This window comes from Anguilla anguilla, chromosome 7, assembly GCF_013347855.1.
Source record: "Anguilla anguilla isolate fAngAng1 chromosome 7, fAngAng1.pri, whole genome shotgun sequence".
NCBI classification, from domain to species: Eukaryota; Metazoa; Chordata; class Actinopteri; order Anguilliformes; family Anguillidae; genus Anguilla; species Anguilla anguilla.
The window spans coordinates 48,835,613-48,848,725 of record NC_049207.1 but is presented as its reverse complement, the minus strand read 5'-3'; the positions used below and the strand labels follow the sequence as shown (position 1 = coordinate 48,848,725).

At 45.1% G+C, this 13,113-nt stretch overlaps 1 protein-coding gene and 1 long non-coding RNA gene across 10 annotated transcripts in view; one reads left to right on the top strand and one right to left on the bottom strand.

Annotated features, from left to right (window-relative positions):
* The window catches only part of foxp2 (forkhead box P2), a 146,965-nt gene that overhangs the window by 87,113 nt on the left and 46,739 nt on the right, over window positions 1–13,113 (bottom strand). Inside the window, exon 1 of one of the 9 annotated variants that reach the window (XM_035426165.1) lies at window positions 6,918–7,332. The exons of 6 other annotated variants lie outside the window; for them this stretch is intronic. The gene's annotated coding sequence lies outside the window, so the exon portion shown is untranslated. Of the gene's footprint in view, window positions 1–5,753; window positions 6,066–6,917; window positions 7,333–13,113 lie in introns of those variants that run through there. 2 more of the 9 variants (XM_035426172.1, XM_035426166.1) reach the window with 2 other exon arrangements.
* On the top strand, window positions 6,358–9,920 carry LOC118231853. The gene is made up of 2 exons (XR_004766168.1): window positions 6,358–6,641; window positions 9,855–9,920. It is a non-coding gene; the product is annotated as an uncharacterized LOC118231853 (long non-coding RNA).

Here is a 13,113-nt window from a genome sequence, read left to right as displayed (position 1 = left end):
CAGCGTCAAGCGCAAGAGGCGGGCGTTTTGGGCCCGTCCTCACGCCCGCGATCTCTGAGCGAGGTCTGCCCCGACCGCTGATCACACAAACGACGGTACGGCTGCCCGCTGCTGTCACTGTATGGGGCGACTGCATTTAAAGTAAACACACATGTACAAGCGTAAATAAAATCCTGGGGATGTTTAGCTGAAGACAGCGGAAACCTGCTGTGCACATCGACAGGCCGCACTCCTCGAATCAGAGTGAGGACCACCTCCGTAGCCTAAGACGAATTCAGACAGGCCTCGCGTTAAATGACCGCACCTAACACAGACACGTCGCCCTTCTTCAGAAAACCGAGTCTCCCTTCTTGCAGGCTCGCTTCGGTGTGAGCGGAGGGGGGACCGAGCCGAGTTTGTTTGGAGACGGCGGGACGAGCGGGGACGTCAGGGGACGAGCGGGGATGTCAGGGGACGAGGGTCGCTGGCGGCCTGGGACGACTGGCGTGCATGTGAATACGTCAGGGCCCTCCTTCCCCTCTCCTTTCCCAATCCATCGCCTCTGCGTTCTCCTTCCCCTGCAGTGGCAGGTGTCTGCTCGCGGCTGGGGCACGCTGCAGACGCACAGATTTGGGCCTCGATCGTCGGGACGCGAGCGCTACAGGGGAGCGGGCGGGACCGCGGATCTGACAGCGCTCCTCTGCAGGAGGGCGAAGTCGCGCTCCTCTCCTTCAGCCACAGCACTGCTGCTCTACAAACAGGGGCACCGTGCAACTTCAGGCACAGTGCTACTCCTGCACGTGGTGCCACTGTCAGCTACAGCTGCAACACCGCTCCCGTGCACAGACTGACGCTCGTCTCTATGACTGAACCACCCTGTGAACAACGACACTTCTGTGACCTTCACAGACCCACACCGGTCACCTTCAGCTACAACACGACAACTCCACAGGCCCTGACACTGCTCTCAGTTGTAAGTCCTGTAGGCCAAGGCCGTGCGGGATGTTTATCCAACAACAACAACAGTTGTCATTTATTACGCAACCATTGCAAATCCTACTTCAGACAGTAAAGGGGAAAAAAATCTGGATGTATATAAAATTTTTAAAAATCCCAGATAATGTGATCCGCAAACTGTATTAAACTATGAGTTCGCAGCAGGCTGAGGTATTTGTAATTCACGTATTGTTTTGAAATTGTAATTACATTTTACAGTCCACTTGGCTCTCCACGTGGATCAGACCTTTCGGTCTGGATGGGGGTAGCGCTGAAATAATCACAGCTTCTGTGCTCCAATGAAATTAATTCATCATTGACATGGGGTACAATGCTTTCAAAATAAAGCAGCACAAGGCCAAGTATGCTGAAATCTTTAATACTTTAGATTGCCTAATAAATCAAAATGGCAGAAAAGAAAGAGTTTTTAAAAAAGAAGAGTGGGGTGTGAATGCACACACACACACACACATGCGCACACACACACACACACCAGTCTTTAATCCTGCTGTTAACGTGATACCCAGCTGAGACAGATGAAAAAAAAAAAAAGCAGAGCTCATCTTCATTTTGTACTTGATTTGATTCACTGGCTATACGGCACAAAAACACAGGAACGGGCTGTTTGTTCAAAGGTGCGATTCGCAGACGCGCTCGCGTGAACCTCGACACGAAGCAGTCGACGTGACGCGCGGCATTATGAAGAGAAGCAGGAATTATTTTTTTTAAAACGGTCACTTCTAAAGCTCCGCTTCACACAAAAACGCTCCCGGAGATTAAGTAACAGAAGCCAGAGAGACCTGCTGCTCAATGGAACACTTCCTCTTGGCTCTGAACAGAAGCCATAAAGTACATTAATAACTCTTTCATAACCTGTGTATAATAGTAATAGTTTCTTCTGCAGACAGAGGCATTTCAAAGTAATTCGTGTGGAACCGCTTTAGGGAGAAAAATCTTTTTTTTTTTCTTACAAAATCAAGCAGAAAAAAGGGGATGAATAGCACAATAAATATCCCATGTACTGCTTTCCAGGATTAAGATTAGGGAATTCTGCTATTTACCCCACAATCGAGACAACATTTTTTTTTAAATAAAAAAAGAAAGAAAAAGGCCATCAATTGTGGATTTGGGTTCATAACAAATAATTATTATTTGTGAGATGATATATTCCGTCAATACCTTCTACAAGCTCCAGAAATTCTGTAAAAACATCTTCCCTTCCAGCTTTGGCATGATTAAGGTCTATTCAAATTTAAATGATCTGTGTGTGTGTGTGTGTGTGTGTGTGTGTGTGTGTCATGCACGTCTTATACAGGAATTTTACAGGCACGTGTAAAGAATTTGGCACATTCTTTCCACAATGACTCCTCCCCCAAACAATGACCAAACCTATTGCGCATAATATTAATTAACATTATCCTTGATTTTATTTTTCTAATTTTCCCCAAAAGACACAATCTGAATTGCATCAAACGAACCAACAAAGCCAACAAATTACACAGACATCAAAGAAAACAGTACAGCTGATTTAAAAAAAAAAATGAACACCTTTTTTTCTCGATACGATGATTAAAATAATACTATTAAAATGTAAATGATGAAACGCAGAGAGCTAAGGGAACAACTGAAAAGACGTTGCAGGGCAGACAGCTTTTAAAAACCCACCTATCTATCTGTAACCGAGACACAGTAAAATAAACATTCGCCAGCCAGGGTCTGTAGCTGGACCAGGAATGAGGACGACAGTAATAATTAAAAGAAAAGGGGGGGGGGAAAGGGAGAGGTCGCGCAGGGAGGACGGCGTCTGTATTTCCGCACGGCGAGAGTGTGCGGTGTGCAAATACATGTGTGCGTGTGCGCTTGTGGGGGGGGGGGGGGGGGCTGAGTCACAACGCCCTTCCCGAGAATCTTTGTTTCGCCGCTGTAGGTGAGTTCTCCTCTTCACTCCCCGGTATAATTAAAATTTCAGACATCAAGTGCTTCCCTTCATTGAGGAATGGATACAATAATGGGCGCGTAGTCAGTGACAAAATTTCGGCGTTGAGAGCCCGGCGCTTTTGTTCCCGTTTTCATTAATTTCTGTAATTTATGCAGCCCACCTAATCTGCAGTAATTGACCTATAAAAAAAGGAGGCGCCATTGTCTGCTCCCATCATTTCGACAAGGAGGCGAGTCTCAGGCAAGGGCTTTCTCAAATCTGTTTTTTTTTTTTTTTTTTTTCCTTTTTAAAAAAATCCATCATACTCTCTCTCTCTCTCTCTCTCCCTCACTCTCTCTCTCACCCTCTCATTCCCTCTCTCGCTCTCTACTTCTCTCCACTGCCTCAAATGTATATTTGATTTCGTGATTCATTGTTCTGATGCAATTACATGTTGTGACACTCGCTCTCTTCGTTCTGAGGTCTGGTATATTTGAAATGCTTTTTTTTTCCCTCCTCTTTTTTTTGGTTTTTGGAGACGGGGTGGGGGGGTGGGGGGGGGTACGACTTCCTGGCGCTAACGAGAGGCGCTACAAGTTCTTAGGGAGGGAAGGTGAGAGGACGTGTAAAGTTAATGATGGAAGCGCGGACGCGAGCGGCGGCTTGGCGGAGGTGGCGGAGGATCCCTGCCGGAGTAATACAGAGACATAGCTCATCGTGACGGCTCCAGTTATTTCAAGCTGATTAGGGTCATTATGGCGGAGTCCTGATTTATGTCGCCATTCTCTCTCGCCAGTCCTGCATCAATAGATCTTAATGAATTGGTAAATAAGGGTGAAGATTACACTTGACAACACCGAAACATTTCTCATTCATACGAGACAAGATTTATGTAACCAATTAGGGCATAACAGGAGAAATTGGTCAGAAGAAAAATAATCTTTCTAGAAGAAAATTACCCAAGTCTAACCTTCTACAAAATAGATAATGGGCAGGTCTTTAACACTGGCTTAGTCACAGACCAACCATGCAGTTTTTTTTCCCTCCTTATTTTTTAAATTTATTTTAAACTGCATTTATGCAGGAATCACATTTTTCCTTCCTGATTTTAAATTTGCTTAAATTCCAGTACCTCAGAAGGGCAGTCTAATACTGCTGCCCTCTTTTAAGAGACAAAACAAGAGTGTCCCGCATCAAAACCAGGCGCGAGCTAACAGGCCATTTTAAAAAGCTCAAAATGATTTTAAAAGCACGGTGACAAAGGACCACCTTGATGTGGGAGACGTCCAAATTCCAAGAGGGCTGTGAAGCTATGAGACAGAAAGAAGAACAAAAAAAAAAAATAATTCCCCCAGATAGCATAACAACTAAAAAAAAAAAAATCAATCGCTTCCCTCAGACTTCACTTAATGTTTGATATGACTGTTGAGGAAATCATTAGCATTTTTTAATAGTCTCATATTTCAATTATTTAATTTTCGGGGTTCTGCGGTACTAGTAATCAGCTTGCGCCCCCTTTTTTTGTCATATAAAACAGATAAAAGTGCTGATCATCAATAGCTGGAGACAGCCCGGAAAAACCCACAGGGCTGGAGGAGAGGAAGGTGTAAAAATTAAAGCGCAGTAATACCGAAGGCGTCTAATTCAACTCGCTTCAAGCGTATGCAAATGAGATTCCGCTGCTCAACGGCATCATTTATGTTGATAATAACGGCATCATCATTACAGGACTTAAATTAAATTACATCATCATTAGCATATCAAAGTGATTGGTTAAACTTTAAAACAAATACCCAATTCTGCTAATGAACGGTGTTAATTTGCTTGTAGACTACAAATAAGGCATCTTGGTAAATATGTGTTTTAGAAAACAATTTCAAAAATTCATTGTTTTTTTTTTTCAAAAGGAAACAACAAATAAATAATAAAAAAAATCACAAGTTCAAAACCTGAACACTGCCAAGGGGATTTGTAAGCTGAAATTTAAAATACGTAGCATTTAATTTTAGTGCACTAAAGAACCTATTATATTCCAGACTCTAGAGAACCAAGTAAATTATCAGCTTTCAGACTAGAGTTGGGCCAATTCTCTATATCAACTAATCACAAAGCTCATTATGCACAGGATTGTTGAATTATGAAGAAGCCGCACAGCACATTCCAGAACAAATCCCTATGAAATGTAAATAGTGTGCCCACAATAGCTCAATACCACGCTTTACCAGCCCTCATGAATTATGAAGTAAACAAATTATCCGCCCATCTTTGATAAAGATTATTAGTATTTCATCACATTTAATTTTACTGACCTCTTATATTCAAATGGGGGGGGGGGGGGGTTATAGGGGGAGGGGGAGGGATGTGCTCTATAAAGTTATGGATCACTGCAAAATCTAAATAACTCCTTCAAATAAAACAGATATCTGCAGCTCATTAATACTTTATTGCTATTAGCTTATAAAAGAAACATAATAGCTCTGCCCCCGTTTTTTTTCTTTTTACAACCACTAGACTGTAAAGTACTCTCAAAACATATTAGTTTCACATCTTGACTTTAATTATCAGCCATTTGCTTATTAGCACTGGTACACACTGCAATGGCCGGCGTTGCAGCATGCTGGGGATCCCCAGTAATTAAGGCAACCTCTAAATATGAAAAAAAGCACACATAAACATGCATGCTCTGCATATGCATCATCGTTACTCTCACCCATCATTTGGAGTAATTAACCACCTAATAAACGCAGTCCTCTCTAGTCCACAACCACATGCACAGCAAACAATCTAACAAGCCAGCCCAGCAGTGGCATTAACAGAAAGCAGAGACAGATTAAAGGATGGAATTTTTTGGGTGCATTACCTGCCGGTGAGGAGTGTCACAGTGGGCAGAGGAACAAGCTGTTGGTGTTTGCGGTGAGAGCTTGCTCGTGTCACAGGGTACAGTGAAGCTTTCTGTGTCACCACTCCAACGGTGTTTATAGTGGCTTGCATCATAAACAAGCTCTTCTCCCCTTGCAGCTTGTTCGTGCATACTTAAATCACCTTGCCCATTAAAAAGACGTCTCTCCTGACAATTATTCTATCATTTTCGGTTGTCATCGGGCAATTACCGCAGCCCCTGGACGGGCCCTATAAAAACTTGGACAGGGAGTCTACCTTCCCCGCCAGACAACGTGAAAAGTGCAGAAAATGGAAATTTATAGCCCCGACAGGGCTGCCTTTTCTCCTGACATAGTAGAAATAATTATACTATCATACCAATCTGATGAAATATAATGCAATTATTTGAAAACACCACTTATCATTTCATTGCCATTTTTTATTGCCTGAAATACATTATAGTTATTCAGTGGTCTGCGATCTGAAAATGACCTTCAAAAATATCTCCGTCTCTCTCTCGCTTTCTCTCCCCGTCTATTTTTTCTCTCTTCCTTTTTAAAAATATTTTAAGCATGCGGACAACCGCGCGCACAGACGACCGGGCTGCTGTGAGGAGCGCGAGAGAGAGCGCGGTGTCTGTCCTCTCGCGGCTGTGTGAGCTCTCGCCCAGACGCCTTTCCCCCCTCCGTTCGCTCAAAATAAACATCTGCTGCTAGGAGCGGCGCTCAGACGCCCGAGTGCGTGCTCCCAACTCCCGCCGCACAAAACTTGCATCCTGACTCACACCGAGGGGATTTACAAACGCACAGCAGGAGCGGCTGCTCTCCACGGAAAATCTGGGGACGTCCACTTATTCTCCCAAAGAAAGGTATTTCTGCTTGTTTTATTCATCTCTAGCATTCTCTCGCTTCCCTTCTCCCTCGTTCACTCAAAAAGGGAGTCTGAATTGCATTAGCGGTAAGACAAGCAGTAGATTCCAGTCTCTGAACAGCACTGATAATACGATTTCCAAGCATATTCATCTAACCGTTTTAAAATAAACATATAAAACCAGCAGCTGTAACACCACACAACACGTACACAAAAAGAGGCACGCGTGTCTCCTCGCGTGTCTCTGTCCTTAAAAAGAGCGAAAGTAACCTACCTTTAAAACAACCGCAGAGTAAACCCGTCCACAACGTAACAGGCATTTGAAGATATTCTTAAAAGACTTAAAGCATTAACGTGCTTCAGAAAAATATGTCACCGGTAGAAAACAGCATTAGGAAGGATGGAGTAAATAAAATTTAAAAAAAACTCTGAAGCTAGCTAACTGTCAAAGCCATTATTAAGGAACTATTTCTAGCGGTATTTACACAGCGGCGAGTGCACCTCTGCCCGATCACGTCCCAGACTGATGACATTTTGCGCTGGTAATTAAAACAAATCAAGCTGCTCTCTGATTGTTTTGGCACCCAAGGACAATCATACACAGAAATCAGCGTTTAATCGCCGGGGTCTGTCTGTGATGCGACGACGTGCGGGGTGACAGAGGTTCGATTCTGAGCCGACGCGCGTGCAGTAATCTCCCCCCACCCCCCCCCCCCCCCCCCACCACCCCCAAAACTAAGTGCTTCAATTTCTCAGGAAAACACCAGTCGCAATCCTTCAGCCCTCTGCAATCTTTCAAGTCTCGGATAAATATGCTTGGTGTTTCCCTTATTAGGGCAAGCTTGTAATAATAAACCGTAGGTCTGCTAACACTCAAAAAAGTATCTGAGTAAGATGAAAATAAATAAATAAATAAACAAATAAATAAACAAACAAACAAATAAATATATAAATAAATAAAGCAGACAAGCATTTCACAACTCATGCATTACACAAAGTAGGGGGAAAAAAGCTGGCTACATATCTCCAATTTACTTCAAACCACTTAATGGCAATTTGCCTTAACAGATGTTAATCAAGCCGCACTCTTTTGAACGTTAGAGCCCATCAATTACTAACCTTAATTAGAATCACAGAACTCCGTCTCCTCTGCCAGCATATTCTGAGGGTGACGTATTAAGAGAATTGCCGTACTGTAAACAATGCGCGCTGACAACGAAATGGAACATTTTCTGATAATGGTGTTTGTCAATCCCTTTGTGAACTGTTCTGCCTGCCACGGAGCTTTTGCCTAGCCTAGCCGTTTCACAAAACAGGAATCAACCGGCAGGGAAGAAAGGCAACGGTCTCCCCCAGGAAAAAAAAGAGTACAAAGCCAAGTCTGTACACAGCAGATGCAAAAGAAAGTCCATCTGCTACCACCTCACAAAACCACATGGCTTTGGGTAGATTTAATGCTGTGGCTAGCCTGACTGTGTTTGTGTAGACACTGTTGGAATAAAATGAGAGAAACCCCTGACCAAAAAATGATAAGCAAAACTCTTTACTTAGCTCCAAACACAAACACACAAACACGCAAATGCTACTGTGTTTGAATATTTCATTTTTACAAGTGCTTTTATTCTGACACATATGTAAACATAAATGCAAACTTTTTTTTTTTCCAACATATGTGTACTCAAAAGCAGGACACATACATGGTGACACACCCTCACATGCACCCCCACCCATAAAAAATTCACACACGCATAAATACAGGCATACCCACACACCCATACAGACATATATGTGCACACACATACGTAGAAATGGACGCACATGCAGACACACACATGCACACACATAGAAACAGACACGCGCATGTGCTGCGCACGCACACACACACATACATACACACAGACACACGAGCACACACATTGATAGAAACAGAGACACACATGCTGCGCGCGCACACACACACACACACACACACACAGAAGTGCTGTATCACAAACGAGAACTTTCCTGTTCTCCAAGTCCCACCCAGGGCAAGCGTGACGGTTTCATTTTGTCGAAGATATCGGCCACCAACTCGGGGTAAGACCACTTGAACTCACAGCTTTGAGCTATGTGCCGGCACGATTAAACAGACTCTGAAACGCCACACACTATCAGCAGCTCTACTGCGGCGTGTTTTACCAGTGCGATATCGCTGCCGCGCCCGGACGCAAAATCAAAAAATGCGCTCGGATGCTCTTGTTTGTGTGACTTTTGTGCTTTTCTTTTAAAACGTGACAACCCTGCGTCTCGTGCCACGGGCAAACACCAATCAAAAGAGAGGGAAAGAGGCGAGAAGAGAGCTCAGACGCTTCCGCTCCCGGTACTCCGGCTCCTAAAGCACACCTTTTAGTGGAAGTAATTACAGCAATTCTGCATTTCACTTTCGACCTCCGGGGGGCCTCTGGCCTCTCGGCAGACCCCCCTCCCCACGCCTCCCCCCCCCCCCCCCCCCCACCCCCCACCGCCGCCATTTCCGCGACTTTCGCTCACGCGTTTCTCAAAATACACATTCGAAATGTACATGTCGGTTTAAAAGACATTTAAAAAAAAAAAAAAAAGCTTTCATCTGTTGCAGAACAATTCAAGTGATTGAAACTGATCAAACGATGATGGAGAAATGATCAGATTTAAGCACACTCCGATTAACTCATGACCATGTGACAGGACGGGACCAATCAATAATGTGCTCTCAAAATAAAACACCAGCTCACTCAATCAATATTACTATCATACTTAGCAAAAATTCTAAATGCATCACCAGTAGTATTAATGCATGCATAGTAATGCCTTATTAATTTGTGCATATCATAGCATTTGCAGGCTTGCTTAGAAATAAGCAAAAAAGAAAGAAAGAAAGAAAGAAAAGAAAACCTGCATGCAACTGTTGAATTTCTCAGTGCGACTGCGCTTTTCCTAAACCGAACAGGATGGGGAGATTTCACTTCAGAACTGCAGAACTGTGCAAACTTGTTCCATCACCGCGGAAGAAAAAAAAAGAAAGAGGAGCGTCATCGCCAAAGCAGCCAACCCGAGACGGGCTTTCCGTAGCCCTCGAAGCCCGCCGCCGCGCTTCGAACGGGCAGTGACGTCTGCCCGCCACTTCCTTACGCTAATTTCTCTTCCTCTGTTTTCTTCCCTCGTTCCCCTCCTCTCTCTCTCTCTCTTTCTGCAGGGCTTTGTACAGCCAAGGTCAATGAGGACAGACAATACCACCAGTGTCTCAGCGGATGAAGAGGGGGAAAAAAAATGGGGTGGATGATGGAGGGGAGGGGTGGGGGTGGGAGTATGGCGGGGGGAGGGGGTGCAGGTTTCTGTCTGCAAGCAATGGTATAATTTCCATAGCAACCCTCTAACTATTAATTTTCAATTAAAGCAGACACAAAGCGAACAGCCCTGGGCCAGCAGACAGCGTAGAGAGTCCCTGTCTTCACACTGGTCTGTCTCTCTCTCTCTCTCTCTCTCTCTCTCTGTTTACTACTGTCTCTCTCTCTCTCCCTCTCTTTCTCTCTCTCTCTCTCTCAGCTTCTACCGTCTCTCTCCCTCTCTCGTTACTACCATCTCTCTTTCTCTCGCTCTCCCTCTCTTCTTACTACTGGCTCTGGCTCTCTCTTCCTTTCCTTACTACTCTCTCTCTATCTCTGCTTACTACTGTCTCTGTCTCCCTCTCTCTCCCTTTCTCCTTACAACTACTGGCTGTGGCTCTCTCTTGCTCACTTGTCTTATTATTCTCTCTCTCTCTCTCTCTCTCTCTCTCTCTCTCTCTCTCTCTCTGACTCTGCTGTGGGGCTATTACCCCCAGCGTCACTCGCGGGGGGTAATTTGGGAAACATTTTAGAGACGCAGAAACATTTGACAGACACACAAATGTACGGAAACAGAGACAGGTTTTTTTTTGTTGTTGTTTTTCATTGGACGTGGACGGGCCGCTGAAGGCGGAGCCTGTCGTGTGACCCAGGCGGAAGGGGGGGGGGGGGGGGGGGGCTGTAGTTTTTGTGTGTGCACTGACTGGGAGTTTTATTTGTTTCGAGCCACGGCAAAGCCGCCACGGGCGTCAAAGCTGTTCACTTTGTGCGCTGAGTTATCCACTCCACTGCACAGCCTCCCCCCCATCCCCACCCCCCCACCGCCCCCACGCCACCCCCATTTCCCCCTGCAGGTCAGAGAAAAGCAACAACCTCCACCGCGCTGTTAAATTCACTCTCGATAAAAATGAACATCAACACGCGGACATGCTGTGGCCCAAGCCCCCTGGTCTTTCAGTCTCTGAGTTTTTGCGCAATGATTCTACAAAAAACATCCTAGATGTTGAGAGCACATATTAACTGATGCTATAATACACTCCAATACTTGTATTCTCATGACCCTTCATGCACTACACGGGAGCTAAAAAACTCATAAATTTGGCAAAAAATATATCACTGTTCACTTTCCACCCGGTGGTGGATTTACAACTGATCTGAAAGTGCACAAGTACACATGCACACACACACACACACACACACACAAATAAACATGCAAACATATGATAAACAACACCTCCACCACTAATCCACTGGCACCTCTGCCCAATTAAACTGCTCACCATCAGATCAACAGAACCAAAAATGGACAATTATAATGCACTGATTAAATAATAAGCTCATAAACATTTTGCGGACCGTACTTGAGCGGTATCCATGGCAACTTTCCTCTGCCATGCTCGGAAATGGGATAATGAAAAATCCTATTAAGTAGCCTGTGATGATGTCCAAATACATTTGCATAGATCTTTTATTGGGTGAAGAAGAAGAAGAAAAAAAACCTAGAAATAGAGGTGGTGCACAGTTTAATAATAGCAACAGCCAGAAAATGATCTTTAATCTTTTATGAATCGCATCTGTGGCACTTACTTCACAAGCCAAACCAGAGCCATGAAAGGGGCCATATATTTCCTAAAAAAATTAATGGACACGCCTTAAAATGGATCAAAATAATTAAGTAGACACTATGAACCCACAAGCTACTGTAGAGTCTTGCGTGCTTTACTTCAGAGAGGAATGAGATCTGGAGGTACAGTACTGGGGAACGGGCTGGGGGGGGGGGGGGGTCAGAGAGGCACATTTTGGCGAATTCTGGCCGGTAGGTTCGCGCGTGAAGTCAGCTCCGCCGGTTTTGGGCCCCGAGCCAAGCAGGACACCCCTGAGTGAGCGCTGGCCTGGCAGGACACCCCTGAGTGAGCGCTGGCCTGGCAGGACACCAGCAGCCCAAACAAACCCGGTGGCAGGGAAGCGCCCCGTCGCCGGCTTCCAGCTGCATGTAGACCGGCGCTAACGCGTAGCGGGACGGGCTCCGGCGGACCCGCGCGGGGGCGTGAAACCCCAAACTCCGTCCCCCTTTCACTCCCCACGTCTTTAAGAGGATTAACTTATCTGGAGATCCTCCTCTTGTACACAACCCGTTCTCCTGCATGCCCGGCGAATGTAGAGTAAAACACCGCCACAGACGCGCTTCTGAAGGACAGTGCCGACAGTGGGGGTGTGGGGGGGGGTGTGGGGGGAGGCGGTGGGTTAACAGGCCATGACACAAAATGTATTTTATGATGTTGTGATGTCATGTGAGTGCGATGGAGGATGTAAGCGTGTTAAAGGAAGCAGTGGTCTACTCCACGCACAGACAGCCCTCGTAAATGAATAAAATGTCACACGAGGACCGTTCGTGACAAGGCGCGTGTCATGTACGCGCCACATCTCTATGATTGGATATGAATCTCTGTCTCTCTCTCTCTCTCTCTCTCTCTCTAAACGTGTGCCACGAGGGTAGGCTAGCCCCACTAGCACGCTGTAATGTGTCTGTGATTGAATGCAAATGCTGACCTGATGAAAGTTACATGAGGAGATGTGCTGGTTCCTTTATTATAAACTGATCTTTTTTGTGTGTGTGTGTTCCCAGAAGCAGATATAAAAATGGATGGTGCTTTTTAACGTGACTTACAGACACACAATTGCAAATAAATAAATAAACAAAAAATCCCTTGGGCAAATATTAAGCCACTGCTCCTACAATGATAAGAACTGAAGTGCCCCACTGTTAAATGCCATTACATTTCATGACCATGCAAGTAAGAAGAATTGCTGATGCTCTACGACACATCATTGCATCTTCTGAAAAAGGGCAAAGGGAGGAGAAAATAAGGCTCCTGAAAACAAGTCCAAGCATTCCTAAGGTTTTTTTTGGATATTACCTGATCTCAAATAGGACAAAACCCTTCAACTGCGCTCTGCATAGGCGACTGGGCAGCATTCTCACCACCTCATTTAGGATCCACCATGTTGCTAAAGTCCTAACCACTAGAGACAGACCTCTCGTAAGTACCACACATCTCTGGTGGAGCTTGGGTCATGGGATTCACTAAGAAACCTGCTCAGTATGGGGTGAATGGTCGTGCTCCAGTC